The 13987-nt window shown below is 38.4% G+C and overlaps 1 protein-coding gene across 2 annotated transcripts in view; it reads right to left on the reverse strand.

The window, feature by feature from the left end:
• LOC106073915 (baculoviral IAP repeat-containing protein 2-like) overlaps nucleotides 1–13987 on the reverse strand; it is a 61216-nt gene that overhangs the window by 40783 nt on the left and 6446 nt on the right. The window contains exon 1 of one of the 2 annotated variants that reach the window (XM_056013502.1): nucleotides 8863–9497. The exons of the other annotated variant lie outside the window; for it this stretch is intronic. The gene's annotated coding sequence lies outside the window, so the exon portion shown is untranslated. Of the gene's footprint in view, nucleotides 1–8862; nucleotides 9498–13987 lie in introns of those variants that run through there. 2 annotated transcript variants of the gene reach the window in all.

Consider the following 13987-nt stretch of genomic DNA (forward strand, 5'->3'; position numbering starts at 1 on the left):
AGAAATTTGCTCCGCACATAGCTTGATCAGCTTGCCACTAATTTTGTCTGGTCCAGAAGCTTTTGTTACGTCTACTCTTTTAAATAACAAGGTCACTTCATCCTCAGTTACAAAATTGACGTAGGGCTCTTGTTTTCCTTTGGACAGAGTGTTGAAAAGTTCTTTGTGTAGATCAATTAAATCTTCTTTGTCAAAACGAGAATAAAAATAATTGGCGAATTTCTCATCATCAGCCACTAAAATTTGTTCTCGTTTTGAGGCGCAGCCTGTTATTTTCTTTAATCCCTCCCAGCATTGTTTTGAGTTGTTCTTGGCAAAGAAATTCTCAATTTTTTCTTTGTATGTTTTTTTCCATTCAATTATTGCTTTTCTCAGTCGATCTTTAGCATTTATAAACTCTTCGTTGCTAGCCTTATACTTTGTTTTCTTTTCAGTAATAAGGTGTTTGATTTTTTGGGTCATCCAGGGCTTATTGTTTCCATAGACTTGTATTGTTTTTGTTGGAATCGTTAACTCCTCGCAGAATGATAGATATGAGGTAACAGTTTCTGTTAGTTCGTTTATGTCTGGACAGTTCTCAATAAGGATTTCCCAGTTAGTTTTCTCAATGCATCCTCGTAGTTTTTCTACAGCCTCTTCAGACCACATCTTGACCGTTTTTATAACTCTCTTTGTAGTTTTAAGATTAGGTTTGTAATTTGGTATAAGATGGAGTAATACATGGTCAGATTCTCCAAGTGGGAACAAACTTTTACATTTGTAAGCCTGCTTAATATTTACGTAGCATTTGTCGAGCGTTCTGCCCTGCTTTGTGGGGAGGGAGACATACTGGCAATAGTTTGACAGTGTGTTGTCAATATTTAGGTTGTTGAAATCTCCAGTTACGATACAAACAGAGTCCGGGTGTTTTGATTGTAGGCCTACATTGTGAAGCACATCAAAAATTATTTCCGACGCAGTCGCTGTATCAGCCGTCGGTGGTATGTACACAACAACAACACACACCTGGGTGAATTCTCTAGGCAAGTAGTAAGGCCTAAGTGTGACACACATAAGTTCAATGTTAGGGTCACAAATTTTATTCCTGATGTTCACATTATTGGCGTTGCAGTATTCCTTGTTTATATAGATTGCGAGTCCTCCTCCTTTTGACTTCCCACTATTAATTGTTCTGTCTGCTCTATAAACGTAAAATTTATCGAGATCAACAGAAGAGTCGGGTATCGTATCATTGAGCCAGGTTTCAGTGAAACACATTAAGGAACACTCTCTAAATTGATACAGATGTTCACAGCAACCTGTTAATTCTTCCATCTTATTTTGTAAAGACCTAACATTGCCTGTTATGATGGGTGGAAGGAAGCCTCTTTGTCCTCTTCTTCTACACTTAACTCGTATTCCTCCTCTACGTCCTCTCTTCTTACGTTTTGCGCTAGGGATTTGTTCGGTTAAAGCCTTAGACTTAGGCTCGTTATTAGGTTCCAAGATGGCGGGTGTGTTGTCCATACTGTCAAGCGTCTTACCACAAAACTCCACTGAAATACACGTTTGATTTTCTTTTGAGTTTAAAACCCGCTACCAGGGGGTTTTGAGTTTAAAACCCCCTACCAGGGGGTTTTGAGTTTAAAATCCCCTACTAGTGGGTTTGAGTTCAAAACCCCTATCAGGGGGTGTGAGTTTAAAACCCCCTACCAACAGGTTTTGAGTTTAAAACCCCCTAACAGGGGGTTTTGCAGTTAAATCCCTCTCTTCTAAAAACAAAACAAAAAAAAAAAGCAAATGACAATCCCCAAATTCCAAGAGCACAGTTAAGGAAGATTTTGATTTTATAACCCCTTATTCAATATAAAAAAAAAGCAAATTACACACTCAAAATAAATTCTATGAGCGTATCCAAAGAGTTTTGAGTTTACCCCCCCCCCCTTTTCACTAGGGTTTGAAGCTAAAAAATACCTCTTCAATATAAAAAAAAAGGAAATTACGCACTCAAAATGTTATGAGCGTAGGTACATGGGTTTTCGACTCAGTTTTTGAGTTTAAACTCCCATTCAGCGGTGTTTGAAGTTAAAAATACTTCTTCAATATGAAAAAAAAAAAAGTAAATTATTTACTTAAAATGTTATGAGCGTAGCTAAATGGGTTTTGACTCAGTTTTGAGTTTAAACCCCTTTCAGCGGGGTTTGAAGGTAAAAAATACCTCTTTTATATAAAAGAAAGCAAATTATACACTCAAAATTCTATGGGTGTAGTCAAAGGGGTTTTGAGTTTAAACCCCCTTTCAGTGGGGTTTGATGCTAAAAAAATACCTCTTTAATATAAAAAAAGCAAATTACACACTAAAATTATTTGAGCGTAGCCAAGCCATTTGGGGGTTTTGAGTTTAAACACCTCTCCTACAGATGGCTTTTCTTAAAAGTTTAAAACCCCTCCAGGTGGTTTTGAGTTTAAAATCCCCCTACAGAGAGTTTTGAGGTGGGAAAACCTCCATCATCAATATTATTCTAAAGCAAACTACAGTTACCGAATTCTATGGCCGTAGGTAAATGGGGTTTTGAATTTAAAAAAAAAAAAAAACTCCAGAGATTGTTTAGTTTAAAATCCACAACAGATTATTTTGACGATAAAACTTCCCGTTTCGATATAAAATCTAAAGCAAACTACAGTCACCTAATTCCAAGAGCGTATTCAAGAGAGGTTACACATTTCTACCAGTGGTGGGGCTCCTTTAATAAAGTGCCGAAATTGAAAAACACTAAATGTGGCTCAACACAGATGGCTAAAACAGATTTTAGGAGACAGTTATAGAGATCGGGTCTAAATCAAGGAAATCCTATGCCGAATAGGGAGTCGACACCTTAGTAAGGTTGTGACAGAGCGTCGCATGAGGTTTGCGGAACATGTTTTTCGACAAAATGAATTACGCATAGGCCTACTAAGGGTTGCGATGACATCCTAGTACAACTTAGCGCCAGTAAGGCAGTAAGAATGCATTTTAGGTTTTTGAAATAAAACTTTTTAATAGGAAAATTTACTGTAGATACCTCAGAATATTCATTTTGTTGGCTTTCAATACCAGAAATAGTGCTTGGCGGCGGGGCTTCGCCCCGCGCTAGGGGAGCTCCAAGCGCTCCCCAAAACCCTTGCTGGCAATTTCGGGGTGTCTACAATTTTTCCACTAACTCCAGGAAGAAACATTCTAGGGCATAATAAACGTCGTCCGAAAGAATGAAGGGTCAGAATGTAATAAAGATCATGTACAAACACACACATACATACTATTACTTTTTTTTGCGGAGGGGGTGGCTGGAGGGGGGGGAGCAAAGAATTTCCCCAAACCCCCCCCCCCGAAAAAAAATCCTGGCTACGCCCATGATATATATATATATATATATATATATATATATATATATATATTGTGATCTTTTTTATTTCCAAGTTTGATCTAGCCGAATCTAACGTTTGAAAACGTCATAAAACAATTACAAAAAATGTGAATTTTAACTTCTTACATCGCCCCAAGACGGGGTCATCTATAGACCTGTTGGGCAATGTAGTTATTGCCTCAATTAACAATTTAAAAAAATTATAGTTGTCAACAGTGGCGTAACTAAAGGGGGGTGGGGAGAATTTTAAGATTCCCTGGGGGTCCCCCAAATGGGTGTCCGAAATTTATTTGTTAATACATAAATTAATATATTTGATTGACAAATAGGCCCTAGTGTCAACGGGTGTCTTTTTTTTTTTTTAACATTTATGGATTAAATTTATAACAAAGACTAAACCTAGATCTAGGTCTATCAGTACGTTGACTTTGTTGACATTTTAAAATAATTTTCCCCACAGAGATCAAATTTTTTAACAAAAATTAGTTCTACATTTTAAACTTTATTGCCACGAATAAAACTTCAAGATTTACAGCGAATTTTAGGTATCTTGTTACCTTTACTAATAATAGATCTAAATGGCGAGTATTTTATGACTACACTAATTAACCTTGAAGCAAAATTTACAGAATCGAGCATAACATATCCAAAAGTTATTCTTTGTAATGCTAAAATAGTCCATTATTCGGGTTTGGCGTCTATAATTTCCGAATTAAACTTCACCATAGTGTATTCTATGAACTTCACACTCGAGTTATTACCCCTCTATTCATCTTTCCTTAATCCAATGGAAACTCTCTTTTTATTTCCATCTAATCCTTTTGCTTTCGCACAAAACATAAACAGAAACAATGACGTAATATCATATAATATTAGCACATCCTTGCTTTTGAAGTTATTATCACATCCTTCCTTTTAAAGTTCTTAAGACTGATATCTACTAGGAACTTTAACAATTCGTCCACTTCAGGTTGTCTTGACTGGCACAACAAGTTCTCTAGATGTTGGTCTATAACTGTCTGTTTCGTTTGCTCTAACAGTTTGCAGTTCTTTGTCTTCATCGGTATCATAGTACCCAGAGATGTCTTCATCGAAACTCTTACTCAAAAAGAAAAGCGTTGATTTCTTCTGTATGTTTTTCCATCGTTTGTCTTTATGATGTAAGATCTGGGTGATGAATGTTTTTTTATGACATCTGCTTTCTGCCATGCTTGTCCTAGACGAACAGAATAATCTTTAGGTAGTCTTGCTTTTGCATCTTATTTCACTTTGCTTTTCATCTAGCGTTCGTTGAGTAATGTCTCTGCATTTTCAGCTACCGATGGTTTCAATAGTTTGGGATCAGTTGGAATGATTCCCTGAGTCTTCTACTCGTCAGCAGTTGTGATGGTGAATACGGCTGTCCGCTTATCGGAGTATTTCTATACTCGAGCATAACGAGATATGGATCTTTCCCACTTTTGTATGCTTTGAATACTTTTGCTTTCGCACAAAACATAAACAACCAACAATGGCGTAATATGATATAATATTAGCACAGAATCTTCTTCATGAAGTGGAAAATTAAGAATTGTTTGCCTATCTGGAATTCCGGTCAAAGCTCCTGCGCCCAATTAATATAGTTCAGAAGAAACTACAAAAGTCTCGACTGAATATACGGGAAGCTGCTGAAGAAATTAGTACCCTTTCATGCTTTCTGCAAAAAGATGAGAAACTGACAAAAACCCAATCCATCGAAAAAGCAAAAGAAGGTATGGATTCCCTGTAATCAAAACAACCAGAAGAAAGAAAAGACTTAATGGGAAGTTGAGTTCTAATGTAGGACTGCCAATAGAACTGCAATTCAAACGGGTTGCGACAGAAGTGCTGGACAGATTTCATATGGAGATGAAGGGTAGATTCCAAAGGCTGGAAAGAAAATGGATACCTTTGGGTTTCTTCTTGAACCAAGACACCTATTAAATGAAGACACGCTTATGACAAACTGTGCTACTTTTCCTGTTTGTATGATGAAATAAATGACTAATCGCTTTTTTCAATGTCATTGATGCACGAGCACTTTTCATCAACAAACCAGTAATACATTCACCAATAGACATATTGAGGAAACAGGCTTCATATGGTAATTACGTGTGCTCGCACCTTGCAACCTCCTCCGAATACCGCTTTCTCAGGCCACTTCCATTACGTCATGATAATTCTCAAAGCTCAAGTTCATCAAAAACTATCTCAGGAGCACAATGACGCAAGAAAGGCTTATCATGGCTTTAATGTCAGTGAAGTCACAAATACTAGAAAGTATCGATGTACAATATTGTACATGATGTTATAGATTTCTTTGCTGCACAGAATGCACGGCGTGAAGCGATATCAATTGAGATTTGTCACTTGTGCATTATTTAACTAATAAACAACGGTATTATTCATTAAAAGAGTCTTAATAATTATTTTTTGTTAAGTTTACTGATATACTGAACCAATTTGATTTTGGGCTTATATATTTTTGCGTACATTATCTCATGTCATATGTCGAATGTCAAAATGCAAGAGGCACCCAAAGAGGTCAAATCCCATGGGCCCCCAAATCCCTAATTACGCCCCTGTGTATCAATAATTTTAGATAAGTCTGTAATTAAATTTTTAGTAGATCTAGACTAACAATGATAAATCTGTTGCAATTAGAAATATTTTTACCAATTGTTTTTCATTTGCGCAATGTCATGCTTTTAGCTTTCTCAATGTTTTGTAAAATGTTTTTGTAAAATGGTTTACATGTTTTCGGATGTTCCTTCAGAGTTGATGATAATTTACTATCTAGTACAAACCTCCCGTAGGACGACGGGGGATGGGAGCGGCCAGGGTTTGAACCCGGGACCATCGATAAATTGAATCGACAGTCCAGCGCGCAAACCGCACGACCAGTCAGCTATTCATCAATACGCTATGATCCTATCATTTGTCTGGACCAGTTTGGAAGAGGGAGGTAGAAAGAAGGGGCTTTCTTTATAATGTTATCGTGATCGCTTTTTAAATGCATTTATTTAAACAAAATAGTTGAAAGACCTGAATTCGAACTCAAGGGCTCAAGCCAACACACAAACCACTGTGCCAGCGAATTGCTTATGAAAATATAAGTTTTTTTAGTTATATATTGTTAGCTTCAAACTTTGAAGCGTTGATTACAAACTATAAAGGGGGCTTATTTAACTTATACCACATCAGTAAAGTACAATTTTTTTTCTCTTGTTCGAGATACCAAACAAAATAATTTATTACCAAAGGCGTATATATTACCTAATTGGTTAATTTTTATTTTTTATTTATGCTTGTCAGACAAAAGTGCGAAATTCAGCTTGATCCCAGATTGGGTGTGGGAGAAATAACGTGTACAAACATTTTACCTGAGATGAACTCCAATTGATGGCTTCAAGGATCAGTCCTCCCGTAGAGCCTTGGTTAGAAACTCTGCTGTTAGGCGTAGTGCCTTTAAGCTCCCATACAGATCAAGTGATTCTGCAGACAAACTACCCCGCAGCTCTCTGCGGACACTCTTGCAAGAGATGCGCCACTGTTTCCACCGACTCTCCACAGTGTCGGCAACGGGCATCAAAATTTGGCCGGAACCTGGCAAAATAAGCACCATCAGGGCAGTGCCCCGTTCTACACTGCGCAATGATAGATTGTTCCGACCTTTCTAGCCTCCACCACGGATCGTCGCGGTCCGGGCGACGCAAATGCTTCCAGACTCCATGGGCTTTGTTGGAGCCATCCCAGGATTTCAACCACTTGTCATGTACCCACTCTGGAATTAATGTCGTAGCTCGGTTAAACGTACTTGGGGCTTCGAAAATGGGCACGGCCAGCGCTCCTTCTCGTGCTAGAGCATCAGCCGCCTCGTTACCCCCCCCCACGCCGCAGTGCGAGGGCACCGACTGCATAAAGATGACAACTCCAATACATAGGCGGATGTTATTTGCGGCGCCTAATGCCTCTTCTACCAAAGGTGACTTTCCCCCAAGCCAGCCATGGCTTGGAGGCAGTAGCTAGAATCAGTAACCATTGCAACAGAAGTCGCAACGGTTTCTTTTTTACGTAATTTTCCCCTATATGGCGTAGTGCCGTGATAATCGCCGTGAGTTCAGCATCAAAGCTATATGCGGCGAGGCCGCATGCGCCTGACAGCTTGTCTGGATCGAGGTCCGGGTAGTCTACAAGGGCCCCCAAACTTTTTACCAGACAGAGTGAGTTGATATAAGCTTTCTAAAAAAATGAAATTAATTTGCTAAGATCTGTTTATAGTTATTGTGTCTTGGTGATTTATAAATTGTTTACACTTAAATTGCGGAGAGCCCTATATGCGGCTTTTACTTTGGCGACTAGGCTAAGAGCCTACAATAAGGCGGTGCATAAATGTTTAATTAGCCCTATGATTCGTTAAAAGTTGTTGTTGTTTGCAAAGAAATGTTTTATGGTGTACTGCAGTAAGCCAATGATGTAAGTGGTGTATAGTTTTTCTTTCCTATATTTTTTTTGCTGTAAGCCCAGTAACGTATAGGTGTCAAGTTTTTCCTTTGTTGTAATTCAAAGCACTTTCATTCATAAAATATGTGCAGCGAAAATTAAATTTAACGATAAAAAAACATAACACACGGTTTACCTGGAGTTTTCGTTATGTGGCCAACTACTTGAGATTTTTTTCTCATGTATATACATTTACCATACATACATACATACATACATACATATGTGGTGGGTTCAGCACAGAATATGACAACCAAAATGACAAGCAAGTCAGGAGGCTTATTTCAAGTTTAATGTACACAAAAAACCTGCCAAAGGCAAACATACAACATAATTACTAATGAGCATAAAATAAACATAATTATATGGTCTAAATGAACAGACCAATTTGTAAACACAACATCAGGTATAAATACTAGAAATAAAAAAAAACAAAAAAGAAATTCTTATAGTGTGAACCAATCATCTCTTTTATAAACACAAGAGAGATATGGAACACCCACAAACATTTTAAAAATAAATGACAAAGTAATTTTCAAAAAATAAATCAACTAGTTCTATATAAAACTAACATACATTGAAGAGCTTCGCTCTTACCTTTTCTTACAAAACTATGACAATTAAATAGAACAAATCTATACACGGTTTCTTAACAGCCAGTATCTACAACTGGTTATAGGAATATATTTACAAGAGGGACAATTAATATGGTGAGCTTGACTCACAAACAAAAGATACAATGGGCTTGGCTCATAAGATATGAGCTCAACTGACAAGAAAAACAAAATAGGAACTGAGGTCCCCACATTATATACAGAGTGGGCCTTCCTTCCAAAGGCATCTCAAAACTACAAAACAAAGGTAGTCCGACAATGAGGACAAAACCTGGGTAGCAATATGATATATAAAAAATAAACAAGAATATGTGATATACAAGAAACAGTAAAAATGTGTTTACCTGCAGCCTTGGTCAAAACAATGAACTTAGGACAAACACAGCAGGATCAGACAAGGTGGTATTGGAGTAGGTGCGTAGCAGCAAGTTTCAATCGAGGATGCCAGCAGGAAAAGGAATTCAAATCTCAGCTACCGGGGCAGAGGTCAACTTGACCCTTTGCTGACCGGTGCTTGGTCAAGTTGAGCCGACCCGTATAATATGTCCTCCCTGTGACCTAAAGAGGATTCATGAACCAATATGAGTTCACATTACCTAGTAGCGGGTATAGCTAAAAATATTCAATTAGAATTATAGCTAGATTTAGGTATTTAGATCAAAAGGTCAGTGTTAAGTGTGCTGGCACGTTCGTCCAGAGGTGTGCTGGTCCCTTCTTGTACTGCCTAGGTTATTAGGTATAACCTCCAGGTATACAATTCAACTAATGTATGCAACAAAAGACTTTACAAAGTCGCAGGTAAACATATTTACAAAGTTTATTTACATGAGAAAAATAAATGGCCATCAACTCACAGGCCGACACAACAAAAAGTAAACAAAAGATACTCAAAAATAATATGGCACACAGCCCTAGTCATATGTTACATTATCGTCACATTCTGGTTATCAAAAATACAGGCCTCAGGTCAACACATGACCACTTTTGACCATTGGGTTACAAACTTCCGGCTTACATAGCCAACTGAAGGTCACAGGCCTCAGGTCGAAACACGACCACTTTTGGCTACACTATGGTTACAGGCTTCAGGCTTACACTAGCCACTTTTAGCCAAAAAAAAAAACACAAAATGGTCATGATGAACTATAGGCTTCAGGGAAACCTATGAGCCTACAAGCTTCATAGAATCCCACCTATAGCCATCCGTTTTCTAAAGCCCATCTGATGATTCAATACAGGTTGAATCCCTCAGAGACAAGGCTATAAAAATATGTAAAGTCCATCTGATGATTCAATACAGGTTGAATCCCTCAGAAAAAGGTTACAAAAATATGTCACGTTTGGGAGTACCCCAGGATGCAGAACATCAGGGTAAAAAAAACATACTGCCTGGAAATCATTTGGGGCTATATCTATTAATAAATACATTATATAAAATACAATAATACTAAAGACATACTTAGCCCAAAGATCTCCAGAGCAGGGCACACTTCTCCGAGTACCCCATGACACACGACCAATAACAGAAAAAAAATACTATTCACAACACAGGTCCAGTGGTCAAGCTGGTAACTCTGGAGCAAGTGGCCCCTAAACACAGTTTGCAAGGCCTTTTATAAACTACATAAGGGGAATCACTCCTAACTATACAAGTAATCAAAAATAGTTATTTCCCCATTATGTCACACTCCCCACTACACATACATACATACATACATACATACATACATAATACATACATTCATACATACATACATACCATGGACGTAGCCGGGAGGGGGGGGGGGTGTATTGGGGGTTCACCCTCCCCTCCCCAATGAATTCCCACCCTCAGGGGGGTGGACTTTTGTCACTGATTTTTTGCTTTGATTTTGTTTATTTTAGATGAGATTTTTTGTTAAATCATCACTTGCCCTGCCCATCCAATGGGGTTTTGAGGTTTAAACCCCCCTCTTCTATAAAAAAAATAATACAAACGACAGTCACCAAATTATATGACCGTACCTAAGGGGATTTGTAGTTTAAAACTCCCTCCACATTTTTTTACGAAAAAAAAACCTATTCAATATAAGAATAAAGCATAGAACAGTCATGAGATTTTATGAGCGTAGCCAAGAGGGATTTTGTGTTTAAAAACCCACTCTAGAGGACTTTAACCCCCCCCCCCAATGATTTTAGTTAAAAAAAACCTCCAGCGGGGTTTGAAGCTAAAAACTACATCTTCAAAATAAAATTTAAGCAAACTAAACACACACAATTCTATGAGTATAGCCAGGGGGGGAAGTGACTTTAACACCCCCCCTCCCGGGCTCTAAGTTTAAAATTTATCTCCAGATAGTTTTTAGTTTAACTCCCCCCCCCCAACAGATATTTTGTGGTTAAAAACCTCCTCTTCATTATTATTCTAAAGAAAAAAAGTCACCAAATTCTACGAGGATAGCTAAAGGGGTTTTGAGTTTGTTTTAATAAAAAACCTTCAGGGATTTTTTATTTTACCCCCCCCCAACAGATGGTTATAACGATAAAACTTCCGTTTTCGATATAAAATCTAAAGCAAACTAGTAACTGAATTCCATTAGCGTAGCCTAGAGAGGTTACACATTTCTACAAGTCGCTGGGCTCCATTTATAAAGTGTATTGAATTGTCAATGGCAGATCCAGGCGGGAGGGGGGCGATTATTTTAAGAAAGACCTTGCTTTGGAAAAGTTAGAATTCAAACAAAAATTTTCAATATAAGAGTCACGACTGAGATGAGTTCTAAACCCAAATAATCTTTTCCTAGTCGCCTTTTTCCAACCTTTACTCAATCGGATATTTTTATAGTTAAATAAATTTGATAACTCACAATATATACTTGAATTTTATTGAATATTATTTATTGAATAATTTCTTTTCGGCGGCGATCCCCAAAGCCTTAATCTAAAAATGTGGGGTATCTTATCCTTTCAAGGAACAAATCGGTTTTATTTGCAATGTATTAAGGGCCTATAAATTCATATTAGAATATTTTTCAAGTACAACATTATTCAAAAGGTACTTTTTTAATGGGATGAATAATGAGCTTTAAGTCAGGAGAATGCGTTCCTTCAGTGAAGAATGCAAGAAAACGCTTTTAGGGTCGGAGCTTCGCCCCAAACCCCACTGATGAATATTGGGCTATAGATGTCAGGAGAATGCTTTTCTAAAGTGAAAAATGCAAGTAGATGTCAGGAGAATGCACCTCTCCAGTGAAAAATGCAAGAAAACGCTTTTGGCGTCGGGGCTTTGCCCCGAAACCCACTGGGGAAGCTTGCAGCGCTTCCCCGGATCACCAAGCTTTTATGACAAAGGCTCAATATGACTGGGTTTTTTGTTGTTGTTGTTTTCTTTGGCCGAAGGTTGAGAAATACTGCTTTTTTTTTATGCTCATATATATATATATATATATATATATATATATATATATATATTTATTTATTTATTTATTTATTTATATATACATGCTGTACGCACGTTTATGCATGGGGTTAGGGTTTACTGGGCGATAGGGTTAGGGTTTGGAAAATAAACGCCCCCCCCCCCACTCCAAAGTGCTGAATCCGCCAGTGTGAATATAATAGTAGATTTTATTTTTGAACTAAACTTTTTAATAGCAGGATAATTCACTGTAGATACCACAGAATATACATTTTTTGCTTTAAATACCGAAAATAATGCACCCAGCGCTCCCCCAGATCCCCTAGCTGGCAAGGGCAGGGTGTTAAAAATATTTTTTTAATATTACTTTTTCTTTTGCCGCTTTGCCCAAAGCCTTAATCTAAATCTGTGAGGTATCTTATCATTTCAAGGAACACATTGGTTGCATTTGCAGTGTAGTAAGGGCCTATAAATTCATATTAGAATATTTTTCAAGTAAAACATTATTCAAAACCTTCTTGAAAATGAGATATTTTAGAGCGTTTAGCCAACGTTCTGTTGATGTACTATGCTGACCAAAACAGGCCTGCTACAAGAGGTCTCGCTAAACATGAAGATGCTATTACCATAAATAAGCCTAATAAAAGATATACTTACTCAACTTGTGCCTCGATTGTCGGTCACACTTCAGGATCGGCCCTTCCCCCCATGTTACTTTATTTTCCTTAATTTGACCTGCCTTTTTAATAGGATGAATAATGAGCTGTAGATGTCAGGAGAAAGCGTATCTGCAGTGAAGAATGCACGAAAACGCTTGGCCAGCGCTTGACCAGACACCAAGGGCAGGGTGTCTACAATCTTTCCACAAAGTCCAGGAACAACCTATTCTAGGTACAATAAACGTCTTCCAAAAGAATAAAGGCTCAGAATATAATGTTATAACCCCGCCATGCACACCGCCATCCAAGATAGTGCACAAGGTGCGCACTATTAGTGACTAGACTAGGAAGGATGTCGACATTAGAGAGGAGAAGATAGAACTATTTCCGCCCAAGTCTAGAACCGATATGAAGATGCTGTGCATCACACAGAGAATGTGGATGCCAAGAAAACCATCAACAGGGTATGTGTACTTCTGCCATCATCATCGACATTGGCATAGTTGAATATCAATCAATCCAGGCTAAATCTGAGCTGGCAAGAGGAAGACATCTTCAACTTGAGCTCGAAGAGACATCTCCTGGACGTGCGACTGTTAGCTGAGGATGACTGCGGCGCATTGGACTTTGTTTGCAACGTGGCTACATGTGAACCTGCAGCTCTCATGAGAGGCGTTTGTCTGGAGAGTCTGCTGAAACAGCGTGTCCGATCAACGGCTGTGCTGAAGAAAACAGTGCTCAACACTATCTCGTTGTGTGTCAAACGGCCACTATGTCAACGTCTCAAGAACGTCTCAAGAACAGCCTAATCAACTGGAGAAAGAGAAAGCGACACCGGAGGAAAACAGTGCGGATGACTTCGTGGGGAACACGCTCCCTGCCGCCTGCGGCTCCTACCGATCGACCTCCACCTGAACTGTCAAACCTCCACTGCAGTGTTTCTTTTCGGGACGAAAAGTCCTAAGAAGGGGGCAATGTTATAACCCCGCTATGCACACCGATATCCAGGATAGTGCAGAAGGTGCGCACTATTAGTGACAAGACTAGGAAGGATGTCGACATTAGTGAGGACGAATAGAACAATTTCCGCCCAAGTCTAGAACCGAGATGAAGATGCTGTGCTCAAGGCAGATGTCCTATGTATTTGTCATGTCTCCATGTAAATAAATAAACATCTATGTTTCGTTGAGTTGCCTCCCTTCAGTTATTACAATAATAACGATTAAATACGTGTAGGCCTACACACACACTCACCACACCCCACCCGGGCCCACCCATATACAAATACACTCCCCCCCCCCCTAAAACCTCCGAAAAAAATTCTGGCTACGCCCATGCATGTATATACATACATACATACGTACATACATTAAACATACATATATAGAAAAATATTGCTCGATTCAGTGTATA

The sequence above is a fragment of the Biomphalaria glabrata genome, chromosome 16 (assembly GCF_947242115.1).
Source record: "Biomphalaria glabrata chromosome 16, xgBioGlab47.1, whole genome shotgun sequence".
NCBI lineage: Eukaryota > Metazoa > Mollusca > Gastropoda > Planorbidae > Biomphalaria > Biomphalaria glabrata.